Below are 24,738 nucleotides of genomic sequence, written 5' to 3'. Positions count from 1 at the left end.
GAAGAACAGGTCCCGCTCAGCCCAGTCAAAACTTGCGTCACATTGCGACTGCTTTAAACATATATCTTGCAACAGAAATGGTGAGAATTTGAATATCTGATTATTCTACTAACCTCTTTAATATATCAATATAAGATTATAGTCTTAATAGTGAATAGTCTATGGTTCAGGGTCTTGATCTAATGGTTGCATACTCAGTCTGTTAGTCTACCAGTGGGAAGGTTGACCTCAGTATAGGTAATGTCTGTTCTCTGGCCCTACACACACACACACACACACACACACACACTCACAAACACACACACACACACACATGATATTCACAATAACATCAGCCTGGCTCACAACAAGGAGGTTGAGTGAAAGAGGGACTGACACACAAATGACACCGTACATAGATGAAGCACAATGAGGTACAGTAGTGAAAGTGTTGCCTTGATGAACAGGGTTTGAATTTTACTTAGTAGATTTTTTCTTACCAACGTTTTCCTATTTTTCGTCATTACCATAATTATCAGGTTTAATATTACATTCTTGTTCATTTTTTCCAGAGTAGCATAACAAGAATACCACAGGAGGTTGGTGGCACCTTAATTGGGGAGGACGGGCTCGTGGTAATGGCTGGAGCGGAATAAGTGGAATGGTATCAAATACATCAAACACATGGTTTCCATGTGTTTGATGCCATTACATTCGCTCCGTTACAGCCATTATTATGAGTCGTCCTCCCTCAGCAGCCCCCTGTGAAGAATACGTACCTGAGAATGTAGAGGTGAAGTCAATGGAGTTCTTCACTTTTCCCTTGTCAGTCAGCTGACACATCCACTTCCTGTTGTTGTCCTCCCTCTGGAGTGTCACAGAGTGAGGTCACAGCGAAACCCTCTGACCTGGTATCTGGAGTCTCCCTGCAGCTCACTACCTGTCATCCTCCCAGCTAAGACTAACTGCATGGTCAATGAGTGAGATACTTGTTCCAAGTCCATCAAATGTGTGCTGAGAGCAACTTAAAGTTACTGATCTATTAGGCTTTAGATCTGTCTCTGGTGTGGATGAGGAGACTGGGAGAGACAGAAGAAAAATACAATATTGTGGTAGTTGTACATTTATTGTGTACTACTGTATTGTATATGTTGTATAACTAAGACAACTTTTCGCTCTTGACTTTACTGTAAACAGAAAAACTCACTGGTGAGAATAGACAAATAGGTATCATTATCTGTCTCAAATGGGGTTCTGTTGTTTACTCAACAGGTGTAGAGTCCAGCATCTTCAGCTGTGACACTTTGAAGATATAATAATAAATAATAATAATATGCCATTTAGCAGACGCTTTTATCCAAAGCGACTTACAGATATAGAGACTGAGCCTTCACACTCAGTCTCTCAGTTCTCTGTGAGTTATGTCTCACCTCCCCCCTTAGAGAAAACTGCAATAGCATTCCCAATCCCAGCTCTGGAGTAAAGCCATGTAGTTGAGGAGCAGTCTTCTGGATCAGCCGTATTGTGACAAGGTAGATGGACATCAACCCCCACATTGACATATTGAGAGAGTTTGTTTCCACTCACACCTAGAAAGTAAGACAAAGTTAATCCATGTAACACAGCATAATAATTTCTCAAATAATTTCATAAAGATTGGATCCATTATAAGTGGTAAATATTCACTGAGTGTACAAAACATTAAGAACACTTTCCTACTATTGAGTTGCACCTAGGGCTGTAGAGGTCATGACATATTGTCAGCCGTTGATTGTCAAGCAAATACCTTCTGGTCTCACAGTAATTCTACCGTTAATTAACATAAACACATTTAGCATCTCCTGGCTTCTATGCATAGCCTACAAGCCACTGATGCAGACCTTTGGAACATCTACATGTTAAAAAGTCTAATAAATCCATTGAATATAGCCTACACCATCACAATAAATCCATTATTTATTTTAGACAGGTCTAAAGAAACACTATATGAAGAAAATGTAGTCTATTTCAGAAGAACAGAATAGCATACTCTGAGTGGTCCTTATGTTAGGCCCTGATTTGGCTATGCCATATAAGCATATGGCTGTGGGCTACACTAGTTATTTGCTTAGAATTCCATGGCATTATTTTATATTATTTTATAGTATGAAGAATACAATTGAACATAGCTGAATAAAATAGAAAGGATGTTTTCTCCAAACGATTTCTGAGGGAGTGCACACATGCAGCTATTCTGTGTTGAGCGGTTAACAAAGGAACAGGTCCTCCTATATGCTTAATTTAGAGTTATTTATGCAACTTTAGTTGTGATACACGTGGCTCTCTCAGATATGACAATTCTTATTAGCCAATGCCCGTCAGGTGATCGGGTTCTTCTCACAGGCATCTATCTAAGCTCTGAAGTAGGCTACAAGTGAAGAGAGACACATCAGGGACGCAACCGCGGCGTCCTTCTTATCGATTTCCGAGGGACATATTGAAGATGTTAGCAGAACTGTCCACATTTACTATTCTTCAGCCAGCAAGATGAGTAGGCCAAACAAACAGCAAAAGCACTAGCCTATGTCAATCTACAATCCCCCATAGTACAAACGTTGAGCTATTCTATTGGTCAACTTGTCCTTCTGTGCAGTAATAAATATTCCAAACATAGTCTGGGACAGTTGTGTGATAAGATAGATCCCAAATTATTACAACCGCCTCGCATCAAAAAAACGTTTTAAAAGCAATGAGGCTGAAAACACCATTCTCAAAAGTGACCACAAATGCGATTATGCATGTAATGCTTTATTATAAAGGTGCATTTATATGGTGGAAATGATCTTCCCCATACTTGAAACTCACGCGCTGCGTATGTATGCCAGTTAGGCTCTACACCGGTTGTAAAGTGGATTAATGTGCTTAATTTTAAGAAGTTATTTGGCCACTTAAGTTGTGATACAAACCTTATCAAAACATGAAGTGCCTTGACTTTTTCCACATTTTGTTACGTTACAGCCTTATTCTAAAATTGATTAAATAAATAAAAGTCCTAATGAATTTACACACAATACAGCATAATGACAAAGTGAAAACTGTTTTTTTGACATTTTTGCAAATGTAAAAAATATATATATACAGTGAGGGAAAAAAGTATTTGATCCCTGCTGATTTTGTATGTTTGCCCACTGACAAAGAAATGATCAGTCTATAATTGTAATGGTAGGTTTATTTGAACAGTGAGAGACAGAATAACAACAAAAAAATCCAGAAAAACACATGTCACAAATGTTATAAATTGATTTGCATTTTAATGAGGGAAATAAGTATTTGACCCCCTCTCAATCAGAAAGATTTCTGGCTCCCAGGTGTCTTTTATACAGGTAACGAGCTGAGATTAGAGCACACTCTTAAAGGGAGTGCTCCTAATCTCAGTTTGTTACCTGTATAAAAGACACCTGTCCACAGAAGCAATCAATCAATCAGATTCCAAACTCTCCACCATGGCCAAGACCAAAGAGCTCTCCAAGAATGTCAGGGACAAGATTGTAGACCTACACAAGGCTGGAATGGGCTACAAGACCATCGCCAAGCAGCTTGGTGAGAAGGTGACAACAGTTGGTGCAATTATTCGCAAATGGAAGAAACACAAAATAACTGTCAATCTCCCTCGGCCTGGGGCTCCATGCAAGATCTCACCTCGTGGAGTTGCAATGATCATGAGAACGGTGAGGAATCAGCCCAAAACTACACGGGAGGATCTTGTCGATGATCTCAAGGCAGCTGGGACCATAGTCACCAAGAAAACAATTGGTAACACACTACGCTGTGAAGGACTGAAATCCTGCAGCGCCCGCGAAGGCCCCCCCTGCTCAAGAAAGCACATATACAGGCCCGTCTGAAGTTTGCCAATGAACATCTGAATGATTCAGAGGAGAACTGGGTGAAAGTGTTGTGGTCAGATGAGACCAAAATCGAGCTCTTTGGCATCAACTCAACTCGCCGTGTTTGGAGGAGGAGGAATGCTGCCTATGACCCAAAGAACACCATCCCCACCGTCAAACATGGAGGTGGAAACATTATGCTTTGGGGGTGTTTTTCTGCTAAGGGGACAGGACAACTTCACCGCATCAAAGGGACGATGGACGGGGCCATGTACCGTCAAATCTTGGGTGAGAACCTCCTTCCCTCAGCCAGGGCATTGAAAATGGGTCGTGGATGGGTATTCCAGCATGACAATGACCCAAAACACACGGCCAAGGCCACAAAGGAGTGGCTCAAGAAGAAGCACATTAAGGTCCTGGAGTGACCTAGCCAGTCTCCAGACCTTAATCCCATAGAAAATCTGTGGAGGGAGCTGAAGGTTCGAGTTGCCAAACGTCAGCCTCGACACCTTAATGACTTGGAGAAGATCTGCAAAGAGGAGTAGGACAAAATGACAGATGAAGCCTTTAAACCGGACATTCATCCCATTGTTTGATAACAGCTGGATTTAATCATGATTCATATGAGTAAATATAATGAAAGAAATGTCATCATATTTTGATGCACTGACCATGTCCTCATTGGCTGGTAGTTTGGAGTGGTTTCCTGCATTTAGACACTACATAAATCAAATTAAAATAGAAACAATGCACAGGATCTAGTTAAAAAAACAAGTGAAAAAGTATAGCTTGTCTCATGCAATAATGTGTATTTGTGACCCATTCCAGGAAGCTAGGCATACGTGCACGTCACTACTTAACAGGTGAGGCATTTGAACGTAATTTATTATCTTTTATTTAAATCAAAATGTGTTTTTGGCCAAAATGCCTTCTGGAACATATGGACTTTCATGTGCCTTAATAACAAACTTGTATGCCATCTGTAAATACAAATACAATTGTTAAATTACGAGCCTAGTTGGTTTAGCCATGGAAAAAGACAGAAACCTTCCCACTAGCCATGATTGGCTGAGATAATGGATGGGCTGGATATGCCGAGAGATGAGTTCGAATTGGTATGTCTATAACATGAGCTGCTCAGAATGTGTAGATCATCCTTTCTACATCAGCTTTTTTGAAAGATACATTGCTGCACAGAGTTTAGCAGGCACTATCGACAAAGATAAGTGGGAAAAAGTTGTGATGGACTACTTTCTGGAGGAGGATTGTGCCATTCTGACTCTCTCTGACTCCGAAAATGAATCAGACGACGAATAAATTCCTGATTTACACTACCGGTCATAAGTTTTAGAACACCTACTCATTCAAGGGTTTTTCTTTATTTTTACTATTTTCTACATTGTAGAATAATAGTGAAGACATCAATACTGTGAAATATCACATATGGAATCATGTAGTAACCAAAAAGTGTTCAACAAATCAAAATATATTTTATATATGAGATTCTTCAAATAGCCACCCTTTGCCTTGATGACAGCTGTGTACACTCTTGGCATTCTCTCAACCAGCTTCATGAGGTAGTCACCTGGAATGCATTTCAATTAACAGGTGTGCCTTCTTAAAAGGTTAATTTGTGGAATTTCTTTCCTTCTTAATGCGTTTGAGCCAATCAGTTGTGTGTGGGGGGGTATATAGAAGATAGCCCTATTTGGTAAAAGACCAAGTCCATATTATGGCAACAACAGCTCAAATAAGCAAAGAGACTTTACTTTAAGACATGAAGGTCAGTCAATACGGAACATTTCAATAACTTTTAAAGTTTCTTCAAGCCGCAGTCGCAAAAACCATCAAGCGCTATTATGAAACTGGCTCTCATGAGGACCGCCACAGGAATGGAAGACCCAGAGTGACCTGGCCTCCACAATCCCCCCGAGTGCTCAGCATATGTGGGAACTCCTTCAAGACTGTTGGAAAAGCATTCCAGGTCTAGCTGGTTGAGAGAATGTCAAGAGTGTGCAAAGCTGTCATCAAGGTAAAGGGTGGCTATTTGAAGAATCTCAAATATAAAATATATTTTCATTTGTTTTACACTTTTTTGGTTACTACATGACTCCATCTATGTTATTTTATAGTTGTGATGTCTTCACTATTATTCTACAAAGTAGAAAATAGTAAAAATGAAGAAAAACCCTTGAATGAGTAGGTGTTCTAAAACTTTTGACCGGTAGTGTAGGTAAAAACATTTTAATTGAACCAGACATATTAGAGTCTTCTGATGACAGTGATAGGGAAGAAACAGCGATCAACACTGTTGTTGTCACAAAAGTTTAAAATCAGTGGAATGCCCGGTGGAAGCAGAGTATGACTGCAAATGCGGTGGGAGTCGAAAAGAGAACACAGAAAGCTGTTGTATAAAACACCTTTCCACGGATTACATCTTCAAACTAAGGGCAACCATGGCATCCGTGACAGAGAGGGAGAAGCGATCCATATATGTATACAAGTAAGAGTCTAGCTACATTTTCAGATATTATAAGTTTCTAATTTTGTCAGAAAGTTGTTTTCATTGCAAGTTAAAGCTTACTGTTAGCTAGCTAGCTAACGTTAGCTGGCTGGCTCGCTATCTAACATTACGTGTATGAGCTGTGTAGTAATATTATTAGTATCTCAGAAATCCATTTGCATTGCTAGTTATAGCCTAATGTTAGCTAGCTAGCTAACATTGAACCTGAACATTGAACCTGACACCTGACAATAGCAATATAAGATCATTATTTTTTATATAGATTATACTTTACAGATTTCACAGGTATGCTTTTCACATAAATTGAATAATTTTATCCACAGAATGTCACAACAAAAATGTACTTATCAAAATGTATATTATATTTATCAGATACAAAGGGGGACCCAAGCAGCCTTAAAACTGCTATTTCAACCATTGTCCTCTCAATCTGACTCACCTCTGTCAGAATGTCTCAGTACAGCAAGTTTCTCACCATACAGTATTGAGTATAGTTTAGCAGACAAATACAGTGGGGGAAAAAAGTATTTAGTCAGCCACCAATTGTGCAAGTTCTCCCACTTAAAAAAGATGAGAGAGGCCTGTAATTTTCATCATAGGTACACGTCAACTATGACAGACAAAATGAGAAAATAAATCCAGGAAATCACATTGTAGGATTTTTTAATGAATTTATTTGCAAATTATGGTGGAAAATAAGTATTTGGTCACCTACAAACAAGCAAGATTTCTGGCTCTCACAGACCTGTAACTTCTTCTTTAAGAGGCGCCTCTGTCCTCCACTTGTTACCTGTATTAATGGCACCTGTTTGAACTTGTTATCAGTATAAAAGACACCTGTCCACAACCTCAAACAGTCACACTCCAAACTCCACTATGGCCAAGACCAACGAGCTGTCAAAGGACACTATAGAAACTAAATTGTAGACCTGCACCAGGCTGGGAAGACTGAATCTGCAATAGGTAAGCAGCTTGGTTTGAAGAAATCAACTGTGGGAGCAATTATTAGGAAATGGAAGACATACAAGACCACTGATAATCTCCATCGATCTGGGGCTCCACTCAAGATCTCACCCCGTGGGGTCAAAATGATCACAAGAACGGTGAGCAAAAATCCCAGAACCACACGGGGGGACCTAGTGAATGACCTGCAGAGAGCTGGGACCAAAGTAACAAAGCCTACCATCAGTAACACACTACGCCGCCAGGGACTCAAATCCTGCAGTGCCAGACGTGTCCCCCTGCTTAAGCCAGTACATGTCCAGGCCCGTCTGAAGTTTGCTAGAGTGCATTTGGATGATCCAGAAGAGGATTGGGAGAATGTCATATGCTCAGATGAAACCAAAATATAACTTTTTGGTAAAAACTTGTGTTTGGAGGACAAAGAATGCTGAGTTGCATCCAAAGAACACCATACCTACTGTGAAGCATGGGGGTGGAAACATCATGCTTTGGGGCTGTTTTTCTGCAAAGGGACCAGGACGACTGATCCGTGTAAAGGAAAGAATGAATGGGGCCATGTATCGTGAGATTTTGAGTGAAAACCTCCTTCCATCAGCAAGGGCATTGAAGATGAAACGTGGCTGGGTCTTTCAGCATGACAATGATCCCAAACACACCGCCCGGGCAACGAAGGAGTGGCTTCGTAAGAAGCATTTCAAGGTCCTGGAGTGGCCTAGCCAGTCTCCAGATCTCAACCCCATAGAAAATCTTTGGAGGGAGTTGAAAGTCTGTGTTGCCCAGCGACAGCCCCAAAACATCACTGCTCTAGAGGAGATCTGCATGGAGGAATGGGCCAAAATACCAGCAACAGTGTGTGAAGACTTACAGAAAACGTTTGACCTGTGTCATTGCCAACAAAGGGTATATAACAAAAAGTGATGTTAACTGATGAAGATTATCTCACAGAACAAAACTTATTAAATCTTCTAAGCCTGTGTTTACCACAGACCATATTTTCTGCGTTTATCCAAAAACCGTACGAAAACTCCATTCATTTTCCCATAGGCTTTGTCCAACAAACCATGGCGGAGTTAGTGCCTACAAAAAGACGCCATTATCAAAAAGGACAGGATTGAGAATGGTTATGTGTTTGCAAACTAAAGATCCTTTTCTATTCATCAATCTACTTCCACAGGGTAAAATATTTACTGAATAATAAAGCTTCTGTGATGAAGCAATATAAACAGAGTTGTAGGTGTTTGGTTAACGGTTAATGGTTAATGGATATTGATCTTCAGCAGCCTCTAGTGGCTGCTGTGTGATACAACCTTTACTTTCAAATAAATTAATCAAAATGATTTTGTTTAATCACTGTCTGTCTCATTGTCCAGGTACCAGAAATGTTGTTGAGTTGCCCATCAGTCACATCATGCTCTTTATGGCACTGCCCATCATGGTTGCCATAGTCACCATTTACACAACCAGGAGGAACCATGTGTGTTGTTTTGTTCTCTGTATAGAAGAAGCATCTGGTATTGAGCTTCTATGATAGCACATAGTGTGCTTGAAGATGACTTCATAGTTCTATTCTCATCTTTTAGTATATTTTTCACACACTTTTTTATTGCATGCAGTAGGGATGCAGACATCAATTAAGCAAAGCATGGTTGATGTGTGAATGATATGTTTGGTGTTTATTATGTCCATTGTGATGTGCATGAAGTCAGCATATTCCTTGGTTTTGTTCATTCATATGTTTTTGGGCCTTAGCAGATTTTAAATTAGCACAATACTTTTTCTAAGTATTTTATTGAATCTGTTACTGTTTTAAAATATATTTTGTAACTAATAAAAATACAATATTTCAAACTGTTAGTTACAGGTGTTTTTACTTTACACTTCCACAATGTATGGTAAACCATGCATAATTTACCTTAATTCATTTTTACAACCTAGCCAGCAGCACAGATAGGCCCAGGCTAGACTACTTTTGTATCCTAGAAACATCAACAAATGACCGTCAGAGATGTTCCGTTATCTACTCTGACTTTCATTGAAAAAACTATTCAAATGTAGGGCAATTTGATGCACTTAAAGGTTTAAGTTATTTCCATTGACATTGCAAAGGAATGTAGCCTACACCCCTTCTTCGAAATGACGCTACAGACTGGGCTACTTACTCACTTTATCACCGTTACCTGCAGCTGAGTTTCTCGCCGGGCGCGGTGGCGCGTGCCTGTAATCCAAGTCACTGGGAGGCTGAGGTTGGTGGATCGAATGAGCTGAGGAGCTCTGGGCTGCAGCGCGGTATGTCGAACGGGTGTCCGCACTAAGTTTGGTATCGATATGGTGTTCCTGGGGGAGCCCGGGACCACCAGGTCGTCTAAGGAGGGGTGTACCGGCCCAGATCGGAAACGAAGCAGGTCAAAGCCCCCCGTGCCGTCCAGTAGTGGGATAGCGTCTGTGAGTACACGCTGCAGTGCAGCCTTGGCAAGACATCGACACCCAATCTTTTTTATTAGTAAAAAAAGATCTACTTCACGGTCGGCAGCTGCATTTGCAATACAATACTCACGTGAGTTTCGTGAGTCTCTTCCCCTACCTCTGCGGAAGAACAGGTCCCGCTCAGCCCAGTCAAAACTTGCGTCACATTGCGACTGCTTTAAACATATATCTTGCAACAGAAATGGTGAGAATTTGAATATCTGATTATTCTACTAACCTCTTTAATATATCAATATAAGATTATAGTCTTAATAGTGAATAGTCTATGGTTCAGGGTCTTGATCTAATGGTTGCATACTCAGTCTGTTAGTCTACCAGTGGGAAGGTTGACCTCAGTATAGGTAATGTCTGTTCTCTGGCCCTACACACACACACACACACACACACTCACAAACACACACACACACACACATGATATTCACAATAACATCAGCCTGGCTCACAACAAGGAGGTTGAGTGAAAGAGGGACTGACACACAAATGACACAGTACATAGATGAAGCACAATGAGGTACAGTAGTGAAAGTGTTGCCTTGATGAACAGGGTTTGAATTTTACTTAGTAGATTTTTTCTTACCAACGTTTTCCTATTTTTCGTCATTACCATAATTATCAGGTTTAATATTACATTCTTGTTCATTTTTTCCAGAGTAGCATAACAAGAATACCACAGGAGGTTGGTGGCACCTTAATTGGGGAGGACGGGCTCGTGGTAATGGCTGGAGCGGAATAAGTGGAATGGTATCAAATACATCAAACACATGGTTTCCATGTGTTTGATGCCATTACATTCGCTCCGTTACAGCCATTATTATGAGTCGTCCTCCCTCAGCAGCCCCCTGTGAAGAATACGTACCTGAGAATGTAGAGGTGAAGTCAATGGAGTTCTTCACTTTTCCCTTGTCAGTCAGCTGACACATCCACTTCCTGTTGTTGTCCTCCCTCTGGAGTGTCACAGAGTGAGGTCACAGCGAAACCCTCTGACCTGGTATCTGGAGTCTCCCTGCAGCTCACTACCTGTCATCCTCCCAGCTAAGACTAACTGCATGGTCAATGAGTGAGATACTTGTTCCAAGTCCATCAAATGTGTGCTGAGAGCAACTTAAAGTTACTGATCTATTAGGCTTTAGATCTGTCTCTGGTGTGGATGAGGAGACTGGGAGAGACAGAAGAAAATACAATATTGTGGTAGTTGTACATTTATTGTGTACTACTGTATTGTATATGTTGTATAACTAAGACAACTTTTCGCTCTTGACTTTACTGTAAACAGAAAAACTCACTGGTGAGAATAGACAAATAGGTATCATTATCTGTCTCAAATGGGGTTCTGTTGTTTACTCAACAGGTGTAGAGTCCAGCATCTTCAGCTGTGACACTTTGAAGATATAATAATAAATAATAATAATATGCCATTTAGCAGACGCTTTTATCCAAAGCGACTTACAGATATAGAGACTGAGCCTTCACACTCAGTCTCTCAGTTCTCTGTGAGTTATGTCTCACCTCCCCCTTAGAGAAAACTGCAATAGCATTCCCAATCCCAGCTCTGGAGTAAAGCCATGTAGTTGAGGAGCAGTCTTCTGGATCAGCCGTATTGTGACAAGGTAGATGGACATCAACCCCCACATTGACATATTGAGAGAGTTTGTTTCCACTCACACCTAGAAAGTAAGACAAAGTTAATCCATGTAACACAGCATAATAATTTCTCAAATAATTTCATAAAGATTGGATCCATTATAAGTGGTAAATATTCACTGAGTGTACAAAACATTAAGAACACTTTCCTACTATTGAGTTGCACCTAGGGCTGTAGAGGTCATGACATATTGTCAGCCGTTGATTGTCAAGCAAATACCTTCTGGTCTCACAGTAATTTACCGTTAATTAACATAAACACATTTAGCATCTCCTGGCTTCCATGCATAGCCTACAAGCCACTGATGCAGACCTTTGGAACATCTACATGTTAAAAAGTCTAATAAATCCATTGAATATAGCCTGCACCATCACAATAAATCCATCATTTATTTTAGACAGGTCTAAAGAAACACTATATGAAGAAAATGTAGTCTATTTCAGAAGAACAGAATAGCATACTCTGAGTGGTCCTTATTTTAGGCCCTGATTTAGCTATGCCATATGGCTGTGGGCTACACAAGTTATTTGCTTAGAATTCCATGGCATTATTTTATATTATTTTATAGTATGAAGAATACAATTGAACATAGCTGAATAAAATAGAAAGGATGTTTTCTCCAAACGATTTCTGAGGGAGTGCACACATGCAGCTATTCTGTGTTGAGCGGTTAACAAAGGAACAGGTCCTCCTATATGCTTAATTTAGAGTTATTTATGCAACTTTAGTTGTGATACACGTGGCTCTCTCAGATATGACAATTCCTATTAGCCAATGCCCGTCAGGTGATCGGGTTCTTCTCACAGGCATCTATCTAAGCTCTGAAGTAGGCTACAAGTGAAGAGAGACACATCAGGGACGCAACCGTGGCGTCCTTCTTATCGATTTCCGAGGGACATATTGAAGATGTTAGCAGAACTGTCCACATTTACTATTCTTCAGCCAGCAAGATGAGTAGGCCAAACAAACAGCAAAAGCACTAGCCTATGTCAATCTACAATCCCCTATAGTACAAACGTTGACCTATTCTATTGGTCAACTTGTCCTTCTGTGCGAGTAATAAATATTCCAAACATAGTCTGGGACAGTTGTGTGATAAGATAGATCCCAAATTATTACAACCGCCGCATCAAAAAACGATTTAAAAGCAATGAGGCTGAAAACACCATTCTCAAAAGTGACCACAAATGCGATTATGCATGTAATGCTTTATTATAAAGGTGCATTTTTATGGTGGAAATGATCTTCCCCATACTTGAAACTCACGCGCTGCGTATGTATGCCAGTTAGGCTCTACACCGGTTGTAAAGTGGATTAATGTGCTTAATTTTAAGAAGTTATTTGGCCACTTTAGTTGTGATACAAACCTTATCAAAACATGAAGTGCATTCGGAAAGTATTCAGACCCCTTGACTTTTTCCACATTTTGTTACGTTACAGCCTTATTCTAAAATGGATTAAATAAATAAAAGTCCTAATGAATTTACACACAATACAGCATAATGACAAAGTGAAAACTGTTTTTTTTACATTTTTGCAAATGTAAAAAATATATACAGTGGGGAGAACAAGTATTTGATACACTGCCGAAATTGCAGGTTTTCCTACTTACAAAGCATGTAGAGGTCTGTGATTTTTATCATAGGTACACTTCAACTGTGAGAGACGGAATCTAAAACAAAAACCCAGAAAATCACATTGTATGATTTTTAAGTAATTAATTTGCATTTTATTGCATGACATAAGTATTTGATACATCAGAAAAGCAGAACTTAATATTTGGTACAGAAACCTTTGTTTGCAATTACAGAGATCATACGTTTCCTGTAGGTCTTTACCAGGTTTGCACACACTGCAGCAGGGATTTTGGCCCACTCCTCCATACAGACCTTCTCCAGATCCTTCAGGTTTCGGGGCTGTCGCTGGGCAATACTGGACTTTCAGCTCCCTCCAAATATTTTCTATTGGGTTCAGGTCTGGAGACTGGCTAGGCCACTCCAGGACCTTGAGATGCTTCTTACGGAGCCACTCCTTAGTTGCCCTGGCTGTGTGTTTCGGGTCATTGTCATGCTGGAAGACCCAGCCACGACCCATCTTCAATGCTCTTACTGAGGGAAGGTTGTTGTTGGCCAAGATCTCGCGATACATGGCCCCATCCATCCGCCCCTCAATACGGTGCAGTCGTCCTGTCCCCTTTGCAGAAAAGCATCCCCAAAGAATGATGTTTCCACCTCCATGCTTCACGGTTGGGATGGTGTTCTTGGGGTTGTACTCATCCTTCTTCTTCCTCCAAACACGGCGAGTGGAGTTTAGACCAAAAAGCTATATTTTTGTGTCACCAGACCACATGACCTTCTCCCATTCCTCCTCTGGATCATCCAGATGGTCATTGGCAAACTTCAGACGGGCCTGGACATGCGCTGGCTTGAGCAGGGGGACCTTGCGTGCGCTGCAGGATTTTAATCCATGACGGCGTAGTGTGTTACTAATGGATTTCTTTGAGACTGTGGTCCCAGCTCTCTTCAGGTCATTGACCAGGTCCTGCCGTGTAGTTCTGGGCTGATCCCTCACCTTCCTCATGATCATTGATGCCCCCACGAGGTGAGATCTTGCATGGAGCCCCCAGACCGAGGGTGATTGACCGTCATCTTGAACTTCTTCCATTTTCTAATAATTGCGCCAACAGTTGTTGCCTTCTCACCAAGCTGCTTGCTTATTGTCCTGTAGCCCATCCCAGCCTTGTGCAGGTCTACAATTTTATCCCTGATGTCCTTACACAGCTCTCTGGTCTTGGCCATTGTGGCGAGGTTGGAGTCTGTTTGATTGAGTGTGTGGACAGGTGTCTTTTATATAGGTAACGAGTTCAAACAGGTGCAGTTAATACAGGTAATGAGTGGAGAACAGGAGGGCTTCTTAAAGAAAAACTAACAGGTCTGTGAGAGTCGGAATTCTTACTGGTTGGTAGGTGATCAAATACTTATGTCATGCAATAAAATGCAAATTAATTACTTAAAAATCATACAATGTGATTTTTTGGATTTTTGTTTTAGATTCAGTCTCTCACAGTTGAAGTGTACCTATGATAAAAATTACAGACCTCTACATGCTTTGTAAGTAGGAAAACCTGCAAAATCGGCAGTGTATCAAATACTTGTTCTCCCCACTGTATATATACAGTGAGGGAAAAAAGTATTTGATCCCCTGCTGATTTTGTACGTTGCCCACTGACAAATAAATGATCTGTCTATAATTGTAATGGTAGGTTTATTTGAACAGTGAGAGACAGAATAACAACAACAAAAATCCAGAAAAACGCATGTCACAAATGTTATAAATTGATTTGCATTTTAATGAGGGAAATAAGTATTTGACCCCCTCTCAATCAGAAAGATTTCTGGCTCCCATGTGTCTTTTATACAGGTAACGAGCTGAGATTAGGAGCACACTCTTAAAGGGAGTGCTCCTAATCTCAGTTTGTTACCTGTATAAAAGACACCTGTCCACAGAAGCAATCAATCAATCAGATTCCAAACTCTCCACCACGGCCAAGACCAAAGAGCTCTCCAAGAATGTCAGGGACAAGATTGTAGACCTACACAAGGCTGGAATGGGCTACAAGACCATCGCCAAGCAGCTTGGTGAGAAGGTGACAACAGTTGGTGCAATTATTCGCAAATGGAAGAAACACAAAAGAACTGTCAATCTCCCTCGGCCAGGGGCTCCATGCAAGATCTCACCTCGTGGAGTTGCAATGATCATGAGAACGGTGAGGAATCAACCCAGAACTACACGGGAGGATCTTGTCGATGATCTCAAGGCAGCTGGGACCATAGTCACCAAGAAAACAATTGGTAACACACTACGCCGTGAAGGACTGAAATCCTGCAGCGCCCGCAAGGCCCCCCTGCTAAAGAAAGCACATATACAGGCCCGTCTGAAGTTTGCCAATGAACATCTGAATGATTCAGAGGAGAACTGGGTGAAAGTGTTGTGGTCAGATGAGACAAAAATCGAGCTCTTTGGCATCAACTCAACTCGCCGTGTTTTGAGGAGGAGGAATGCTGCCTATGACCCAAAGAACACCATCCCCACCGTCAAACATGGAGGTGGAAACATTATGCTTTGGGGGTGTTTTTCTGCTAAGGGGACAGGACAACTTCACCGCATCAAAGGAACGATGGACGGGGCCATGTACCGTCAAATCTTAGGTGAGAACCTCCTTCCCTCAGCCAGGGCATTGAAAATGGGTCATGGGTGGGTATTCCAGCATGACAATGACCCAAAACACACGGCCAAGGCCACAAAGGAGTGGCTCAAGAAGAAGCACATTAAGGTCCTGGAGTGACCTAGCCAGTCTCCAGACCTTAATCCCATAGAAAATCTGTGGAGGGGAGCTGAAGGTTCGAGTTGCCAAACGTCAGCCTCGACACCTTAATGACTTGGAGAAGATCTGCAAAGAGGAGTTGGACAAAATGACAGATGAAGCCTTTAAACCGGACATTAATCCCATTGTTTGATAACAGCTGGATTTAATCATGATTCATATGAGTAAATATAATGAAAGAAATGTCATCATATTTTGATGCACTGACCATGTCCTCATTGGCTGGTAGGTTGGAGTGGTTTCCTGCATTTAGACCCTACATAAATCAAATTAAAATAGAAACAATGCACAGGATCTAGTAAAAAAAACAAGTGAAGATGTATAGCTTGTCTCATGCAATAATGTGTATTTGTGACCCATTCCAGGAAGCTAGGCATACGTGCACATCACTACTTAACAGGTGAGGCATTTGAACGTAATTTATTTTCTTTTATTTAAATCAAAATGTGTTTTTTGGCCAAAATGCCTTCTGGAACATGTGGACTTTCATGTGCCGTAATAACAAACTTGTATGCCATCTGTAAATACAAATAAAATTGTTAAATTACGAGCCTAGTTGGTTTAGCCACGGAAAAAGACAGAAACCTTCCCACTAGCCATGATTGGCTGAGATAATGGATGGGCTGGATATGCCGAGAGATGAGTTCGAATAGGTATGTCTATAACATGAGCTGCTCAGAATGTGTAGATCATCCTTTCTACATCAGCTTTTTTGAAAGATACATTGCTGCACAGAGATTAGCAGGCGCTATCGACAAAGATAAGTGGGAAAAAGTTGTGATGGACTACTTTCTGGAGGAGGATTGTGCCATTCTGACTCTCTCTGACTCTGAAAATGAATCAGACGATGACGAAATTCCTGATTTACACTACCGGTCATAAGTTTTAGAACACCTACTCATTCAAGGGTTTTTCTTTATTTTTACTATTTTCTACATTGTAGAATAATAGTGAAGACATCAATACTGTGAAATATCACATATGGAATCATGTAGTAACCAAAAAAGTGTTCAACAAATCAAAATATATTTTATATTTGAGATTCTTCAAATAGCCACCCTTTGCCTTGATGACGGCTTTGTACACTCTTGGCATTCTCTCAACCAGCTTCATGAGGTAGTCACCTGGAATGCATTTCAATTAACAGGTGTGCCTTCTTAAAGGTTAATTTGTGGAATTTCTTTCCTTCTTAATGCGTTTGAGCCAATCAGTTGTGGGGGGTATATAGAAGATAGCCCTATTTGGTAAAAGACCAAGTCCATATTATGGCAACAACAGCTCAAATAAGCAAAGAGACTTTACTTTAAGACATGAAGGTCAGTCAATACGGAACATTTCAATAACTTATATAATGTTTCTTCAAGCGCAGTCGCAAAAACCATCAAGCGCTATTACGAAACTGGCTCTCATGAGGACCGCCACAGGAATGGAAGACCCAGAGTGACCTGGCCTCCACAATCCCCCCGAGTGCTCAGCATATGTGGGAACTCCTTCAAGACTGTTGGAAAAGCATTCCAGGTGTAGCTGGTTGAGAGAATGTCAAGAGTGTGCAAAGCTGTCATCAAGGTAAAGGGTGGCTATTTGAAGAATCTCAAATATAAAATATATTTTCATTTGTTTTACACTTTTTGGTTACTACATGACTCCATATATGTTATTTCATAGTTTTGATGTCTTCACTATTATTCTACAAAGTAGAAAATAGTAAAAATGAAGAAAAACCCTTGAATGAGTAGGTGTTCTAAAACTTTTGACCGGTAGTGTAGGTAAAAACATTTTCATTGAACCAGACATATTAGAGTCTTCTGATGACAGTGATAGGGAAGAAACAGCGATCAACACTGTTGTTGTCACAAAAGTTTTAAAATCAGTGGAATGCCCGGTGGAAGCAGAGTATGACTGCAAATGCGGTGGGAGTCGAAAAGAGAACACAGAAAGCTGTTGTATAAAACACCTTTCCACGGATTACATCTTCAAACTAAGGGCAACCATGGCATCCGTGACAGAGAGGGAGAAGCGTCCATTTATGTATACAAGTAAGAGTCTAGCTACATTTTCAGATATTATAAGTTTCTAATTTTGTCAGAAAGTTGTTTTCATTGCAAGTTAAAGCTTACTAGCTAGCTAACGTTAGCTGGCTGGCTCGCTATCTAACATTACGTGTATGAGCTGTGTAGTAATATTATTAGTATCTCAGAAATCCATTTGCATTGATAGTTATAGCCTAATGTTAGCTAGCTAGCTTACATTGAACCTGAACATTGAACCTGACACCTGACAATAGCAATATAACATCATTATTTTTCATATAGATTATACTTGACAGATTTCAAAATGTATATTATATTTATCAGATACAAAAGGGACCCAAGCTGTCACGCTCTGGCTCCGGGACTGTGTATTTTGAGCCAGGGTGTGTTCATTTGGTTGTGTTTGGTATTGGTTGTGTTGTATTTGGTTGTGTTTCCTTGTTTGGTCGTGTGACTCCCAATCAGTGGTAACGAGTGTCAGCTGTCGGCTCGTTATCTCTGATTGGGAGCCATATTTAAACTGTCAGTGTTCACCTTAGTGTTGTGGGTTTTTGTTCCGTATCAGTCATTGTAACTGAGGACTTCACGATTCGTCATTGTTTGTTGTTTTTGTGTTGAGTACTTTAATTAAATAAAGTCATGTTCGTATCGCACGCTGCGCCTTGGTCCACTCACTTAGTAGACGTTGGTGACAGAAAAACCCACCGTAAAAAGGACTAAGCAGCGTGTCCAGGAGCAAGGAGACTGGACATGGGAGGAAGCGCCGGGTAAGGAGATAGAGAGGCTGGCGATGGCCCAGGTGCGGCAAATCGTGGTCCTGGGAGGACATGCTCGGTGGCAAGGGACCTTGGGGTAGGATCAAGGCCCTGGCGAGAGAGGAGCAACGGCGTCAGCAGGGCCATCGTCGGAAGGACGAGAGGCAACCCCAAGAAAGTTTTGGGGGGCACATGGCATGGGCGGCTGGGCAGCAGGAGGCTGCCACAGGGCAATTTGGAGAGGAGGCCACCGGGTTTTGGGGGCCAGAAGGCAGGTTGGCGAGGCCGGAATGGAGGGCGGAACCAACTTCCCGTACTCAGGCATGGCAGCCTGGGACGGGGCAGGTTCCGCGGTATGCGGAGCAGCGTACGGTGCCACGAGTGGTCCGGCACAGTCCTGTACGTTCTGTGCGAGCACCCCGCACGTGTCGTGCGAAGGGGGGTATGCAGCCAGGACGGAGTGTGCCGGCTCAACGCTCGTGGTCTCCTGTGCCTCTCCGCGGTCCCGGATATCCTGCTCCAGTATCACGTGCTTGTCATGTCGGGTGCAGGGCACACAGCCCTGTACGTCCTGTGCTGGATGCCTCACACAGAGTGTGTGAGGGTAGGCATTCAGCCGGGACGGGTTGTGGCCGCTCTTCATTCCAGGTCTCCTATCCGTCTCCACAGTCCGGTGAGGCCTGTCCCTGCTCCACGCACTAAGTTAATGGTGCGCGTCGCCAGCCCAGCCCGGCCTGTCCCTGCTCTACGCACCAAGCCTACGGGGTGCGTCGCCAGCCAAGCCCGGCCTGTCCCTGCTCCACGCACAAAGCCTACGGTGTGCGTCGCCAGCCCAGCCCGGCCTGTCCCTGCTCTACTCACCAAGCCTACGGGTGCGTCAGCCAGCCCAGCCCGGCCTGTCCCTGCTCCACGCACTAAAGCCTACGGTGTGCGTCGCCAGCCCAGCCCGGCCTGTTCCTGCTCCACGCACTAAGCCTACGGTGTGCGTCGCAGCCCAGCCCAGCCGGTCCCTGCTCCACGCACCAGGCCCACGGTGTGCGTCGTCAGCCCAGCCCAGCCGGTCCCTGCTCCACGCACCAGGCCCACGGTGTGCGTCGTCAGCCCAGCTCGTCCTGTCCCTGCTCCACGCACCAGGCCCACGGTGTGCGTCGTCAGCCCAGCCCGGCCTGTCCCTGCTCCACGCACCAGGCCCACGGTGTGCGTCGTCAGCCCAGCCCAGCCGGTCCCTGCTCCACGCACCAGGTCCACGGTGTGCGTCGCCCGGCCCAACCCGGCCTGTTCCTGCCACTCGCACCAAGCCAAGGGTGCGAGTCGTCAGCCGGTTCAGCCTGTTCCTGCCACTCGCACCAAGTCAAGGGTGCGAGTCGTCAGCCGGATTCAGCCCATTCCTGCTACTCGCACCAAGCCAAGGGTGCGAGTCGTCAGCCGGATTCAGCCCATTCCTGCTACTCGCACCAAGCCAGGGATGCGAAGTCTTCCAGCCTGGTGAGGCCTGTTCCGGCTCCACGCACCATGCAAAGGGTGCGTATCGTCTGCCAGGTCCGGTCCATTCCTGCCTCACGCGCCAAGCCAGGGTGCGCGTCGGCAGTCTGATCCAGCTAACTGGGTCAGATCGGACTGGGGGCACTACGGGGGATTGTAGTAGGGTGGTGGTCAAGCCCGGAGCCGGAGCCGCCTCCGAGGAGCAACACCCACCCAGCCCTCCCTATTTGGGGTGTAGGCGCGGTCGGAGTCCGCGCCTTTAGGGGGTACTGTCACGCTCTGGCTCGGGACTGTGTATTTTGAGCCAGGGTGTGTTCATTTGGTTGTGTTTGGTATTGGTTGTGTTGTATTTGGTTGTGTTTCCTTGTTTGGTCGTGTGACTCCCAATCAGTGGTAACGAGTGTCAGCTGTCGGCTCGTTATCTCTGATTGGGAGCCATATTTAAACTGTCAGTGTTCACCTTAGTGTTGTGGGTTTTTGTTCCGTATCAGTCATTGTAACTGAGGACTTCACGATTCGTCATTGTTTGTTGTTTTTGTGTTGAGTACTTTAATTAAATAAAGTCATGTTCGTATCGCACGCTGCGCCTTGGTCCACTCACTTAGTAGACGTTCGTGACACAAGCAGCCTTAAAACTGCTATTTCAACCATTGTCCTCTCAATCTGACTCACCTCTGTCAGAATGTCTCAGTACAGCAAGTTTCTCACCATACAGTATTGAGTATAGTTTAGCAGACAAATATCCATAGCGACTTACAGTCAGAGGGGCAGTACATTCAACTAAGGTAGATAAAACAACCAAATTCCACAGTCATTGCAAGTAAAAACATTCCTAATTAAAGCAGCTATCAGCTCAATCAGTGCTAGTAAGAAAAGACAAGTGCTCCCGAGTGGCGCAGTGGTCTAAGGCACTGCATCGCAGTGCTAGCTGTGCCACTAGAGATCCTGGTTCGTATCCAGGCTCTGCTGTAGCCGGCCGCAACCAGGAGACCAATGGGGCGGCGCACAAGTCGTCCAGGGTAGGGGAGGTAATAGCCGGCAGGGAGGTAGCTCAGTTGGTAGAGCATGGCGTTTGCAACACCAGGGTTGTGGGTTCAATTCCCACGGGGGGCCAGTATGAAAATAAAAAAAGAATAATGTATGCACTAACTGTAAGTCGCTCTGGATAAGAGTGTCTGCTAAATGACGTAAATGCTTAGTGCATGTATTAGTGCTTCCTCTGGCAGGAAATGCATACATTAATTGCACAGCCATTTTGTAGGAAACAGGGTGATATTTATTCTCCATTCATGCCTGCAACCAAGCAGAGCACACAAACAATGAATTTAAACTGATCAATAAGCTCACAGTTCCACGTCACATCAAGAGCTCACCAGCTTGTAGTCCTAAAACCCAGAAATGAGTTACCTCTGGTTCGTTCAGCCATTCCTATTAATGGGTAAAGAATAGGGTTTTGGGATAAACTTAGAAAATTTGGTCTGAGATTACCACAGGTTTAGGAGATCTTATACGTTTGGTTCTATGAGATAATATCAGTCAGTTAACATGACCTTTATGAATTATGAAGCCTTTATGTGCTTTTTTATATTACATTAATGCTTCAAAATTCACAAAAAGTGATGTTAATTGATGAAGATTATCTCACAGAACAAAACTTATCAAATCTTCTAAGCCTGTGTTTACCACAGACCATATTTTTCTGCGTTTATCCAAAAAACCGTACAAAAACTCCATTCATTTTCCCATAGGCTTTGTCCAACAAACCATGGCGGAGTTAGTGCCTACAAAAAGACGCCATTACTATTGCTCTCTATAGAGGCACTTCCACCCTATTACACTTTGATAGCAGAGTACCACAGGCGGCCGGTGGATGGGCTCATAGTAATGGCTGGAACAGAATAAATGGAATGATATCGAACACATCAAACACGTTTGTTTTTTTATACCATTCCATTAACTCCATTCCAGCCATTATTATGAGCTGTCCTCCCCTCAGCAGCCTCCTGTGCAGGGTACATATTTATCAGCTTATAGAAGTGACACATTTTACCATGTGTTACATTTGGGCTTGTGGTTTAAAGTTCTCAAAAAGGACAGGATTGAGAATGGTTATGTGTTTGCAAACTAAAGATCCTTTTCTATTCATCAATCTACTTCCACAGGGTAAAATATTTACTGAATAATAAAGCTTATGTGATGAAGCAATATAAACAGAGTTGTAGGTGTTTGGTTAACGGTTAATGGTTAATGGATATTGATCTTCAGCAGCCTCTAGTGGCTGCTGTGTGATACAACCTTTACTTTCAAATAAATTAATCAAAATGATTTTGTTTAATCACTGTCTGTCTCATTGTCCAGGTACAAGCAATGTTGTTGAGTTGCCCATCAGTCACATCATGCTCTTTATGGCACTGACCATCATGGTTGCCATAGTCAACATTTACACAACCAGGAGGAACCATGTGTGTTGTTTTGTTCTCTGTATAGAAGAAGCATCTGGTATTGAGCTCCAGCCTGGTCCTGGAGGAATGACCCTTAGTTTCTGACTCTTCTCCCTGTGCTGGACTATAGACTTTCAAACTGTCTAAGGCTTTATTGATTGAGTAACAGAGGATATCTTTTTTTATTTATTTATTTATTACAGCTGATGTGAATCTATGATAGCACATAGTGTGCTTGAAGATGACTTCATAGTTCTATTCTCATCTTTTAGTATATTTTTCACACACTTTTTTATTGCATGCAGTAGGGATGCAGACATCAATTAAGCAAAGCATGGTTGATGTGTGAATGATATGTTTGGTGTTTATTATGTCCATTGTGATGTGCATGAAGTCAGCATATTCCTTGGTTTTGTTCATTCATATGTTTTTGGGCCTTAGCAGATTTTAAATTAGCACAATACTTTTTCTAAGTATTTTATTGAATCTGTTACTGTTTTAAAATATATTTTGTAACTAATAAAAATACAATATTTCAAACTGTTAGTTACAGGTGTTTTTACTTTACACTTCCACAATGTATGGTAAACCATGCATAATTTACCTTAATTCATTTTTTTACAACCTAGCCAGCAGCACAGATAGGCCCAGGCTAGACTACTTTTGTATCCTAGAAACATCAACAAATGACCGTCAGAGATGTTCCGTTATCTACTCTGACTTTCATTGAAAAACTATTCAAATGTAGGGCAATTTGATGAACTTAAAGGTTTAAGTTATTTCCATTGACATTGCAAAGGAATGTAGCCTACACCCCTTCTTCGAAATGACGCTACAGACTGGGCTACTTACTCACTTTATCACCGTTACCTGCAGCTGAGTTTCTCGCCGGGCGCGGTGGCGCGTGCCTGTAATCCAAGTCACTGGGAGGCTGAGGTTGGTGGATCGAATGAGCTGAGGAGCTCTGGGCTGCAGCGCGGTATGTCGAACGGGTGTCCGCACTAAGTTTGGTATCGATATGGTGTTCCTGGGGGAGCCTGGGACCACCAGGTCGTCTAACGAGGGGTGTACCGGCCCAGATCGGAAACGAAGCAGGTCAAAGCCCCCGTGCCGTCCAGTAGTGGGATAGCGCCTGTGAGTACACGCTGCAGTGCAGCCTTGGCAAGACATCGATACCCAATCTTTTTTATTAGTAAAAAAAAGATCTACTTCACGGTCGGCAGCTGCATTTGCAATACAATACTCACGTGAGTTTCGTGAGTTTCTTCCCCCTACCTCTGCGGAAGAACAGTTCCCGCTCAGCCCAGTCAAAACTGTTCGCTGCACTGGCACCCCAATGGTGGAACAAGCTCCCTCACGACGCCAGGACAACGGAGTCACTCACCACCTTCCGGGGACACTTGAAACCCCACCTCTTTAAGGAATACCTGGGATAGGATAAAGTAATCCTACTATCAATGGAAATCAAATGTATCAACCCATGGAGGTCTGGATTTGGAGTCACCCTCAAAATTAAAGTGTAAAACCACACTACAGGCTGATCCAACTTTGATGTAATGTCCTTAAAACAAGTCAAAATGAGGCTCAGTAGTGTGTGTGGCCTCCACGTGCCTGTATGACCTCCCTACAACGCCTGGTCATGCTCCTGATAAGGTGGCGGATGGTCAAAGATAAGTGGGGAAAAAGTTGTGATGGACTACTTTCTGGAGGAGGATTATGCCATTCTGACTCTCTCTGACTCTGAAAATGAATCAGACGATGAAGAAATTCCTGATTTACACTACCGGTCATAAGTTTTAGAACACCTACTCATTCAAGGGTTTTTCTTTATTTTTACTATTTTCTACATTGTAGAATAATAGTGAAGACATCAATACTGTGAAATATCACATATGGAATCATGTAGTAACCAAAAAAGTGTTCAACAAATCAAAATATATTTTATATTTGAGATTCTTCAAATAGCCACCCTTTGCCTTGATGACGGCTTTGTACACTCTTGGCATTCTCTCAACCAGCTTCATGAGGTAGTCACCTGGAATGCATTTCAATTAACAGGTGTGCCTTCTTAAAGGTTAATTTGTGGAATTTCTTTCCTTCTTAATGCGTTTGAGCCAATCAGTTGTGTGTGGGGGGGGGGGGAGGGGGGGTATATAGAAGATAGCCCTATTTGGTAAAAGACCAAGTCCAT

This window comes from Coregonus clupeaformis, chromosome 36, assembly GCF_020615455.1.
Source record: "Coregonus clupeaformis isolate EN_2021a chromosome 36, ASM2061545v1, whole genome shotgun sequence".
NCBI classification, from domain to species: Eukaryota; Metazoa; Chordata; class Actinopteri; order Salmoniformes; family Salmonidae; genus Coregonus; species Coregonus clupeaformis.
Note: the sequence above shows the minus strand (reverse complement) of the source record.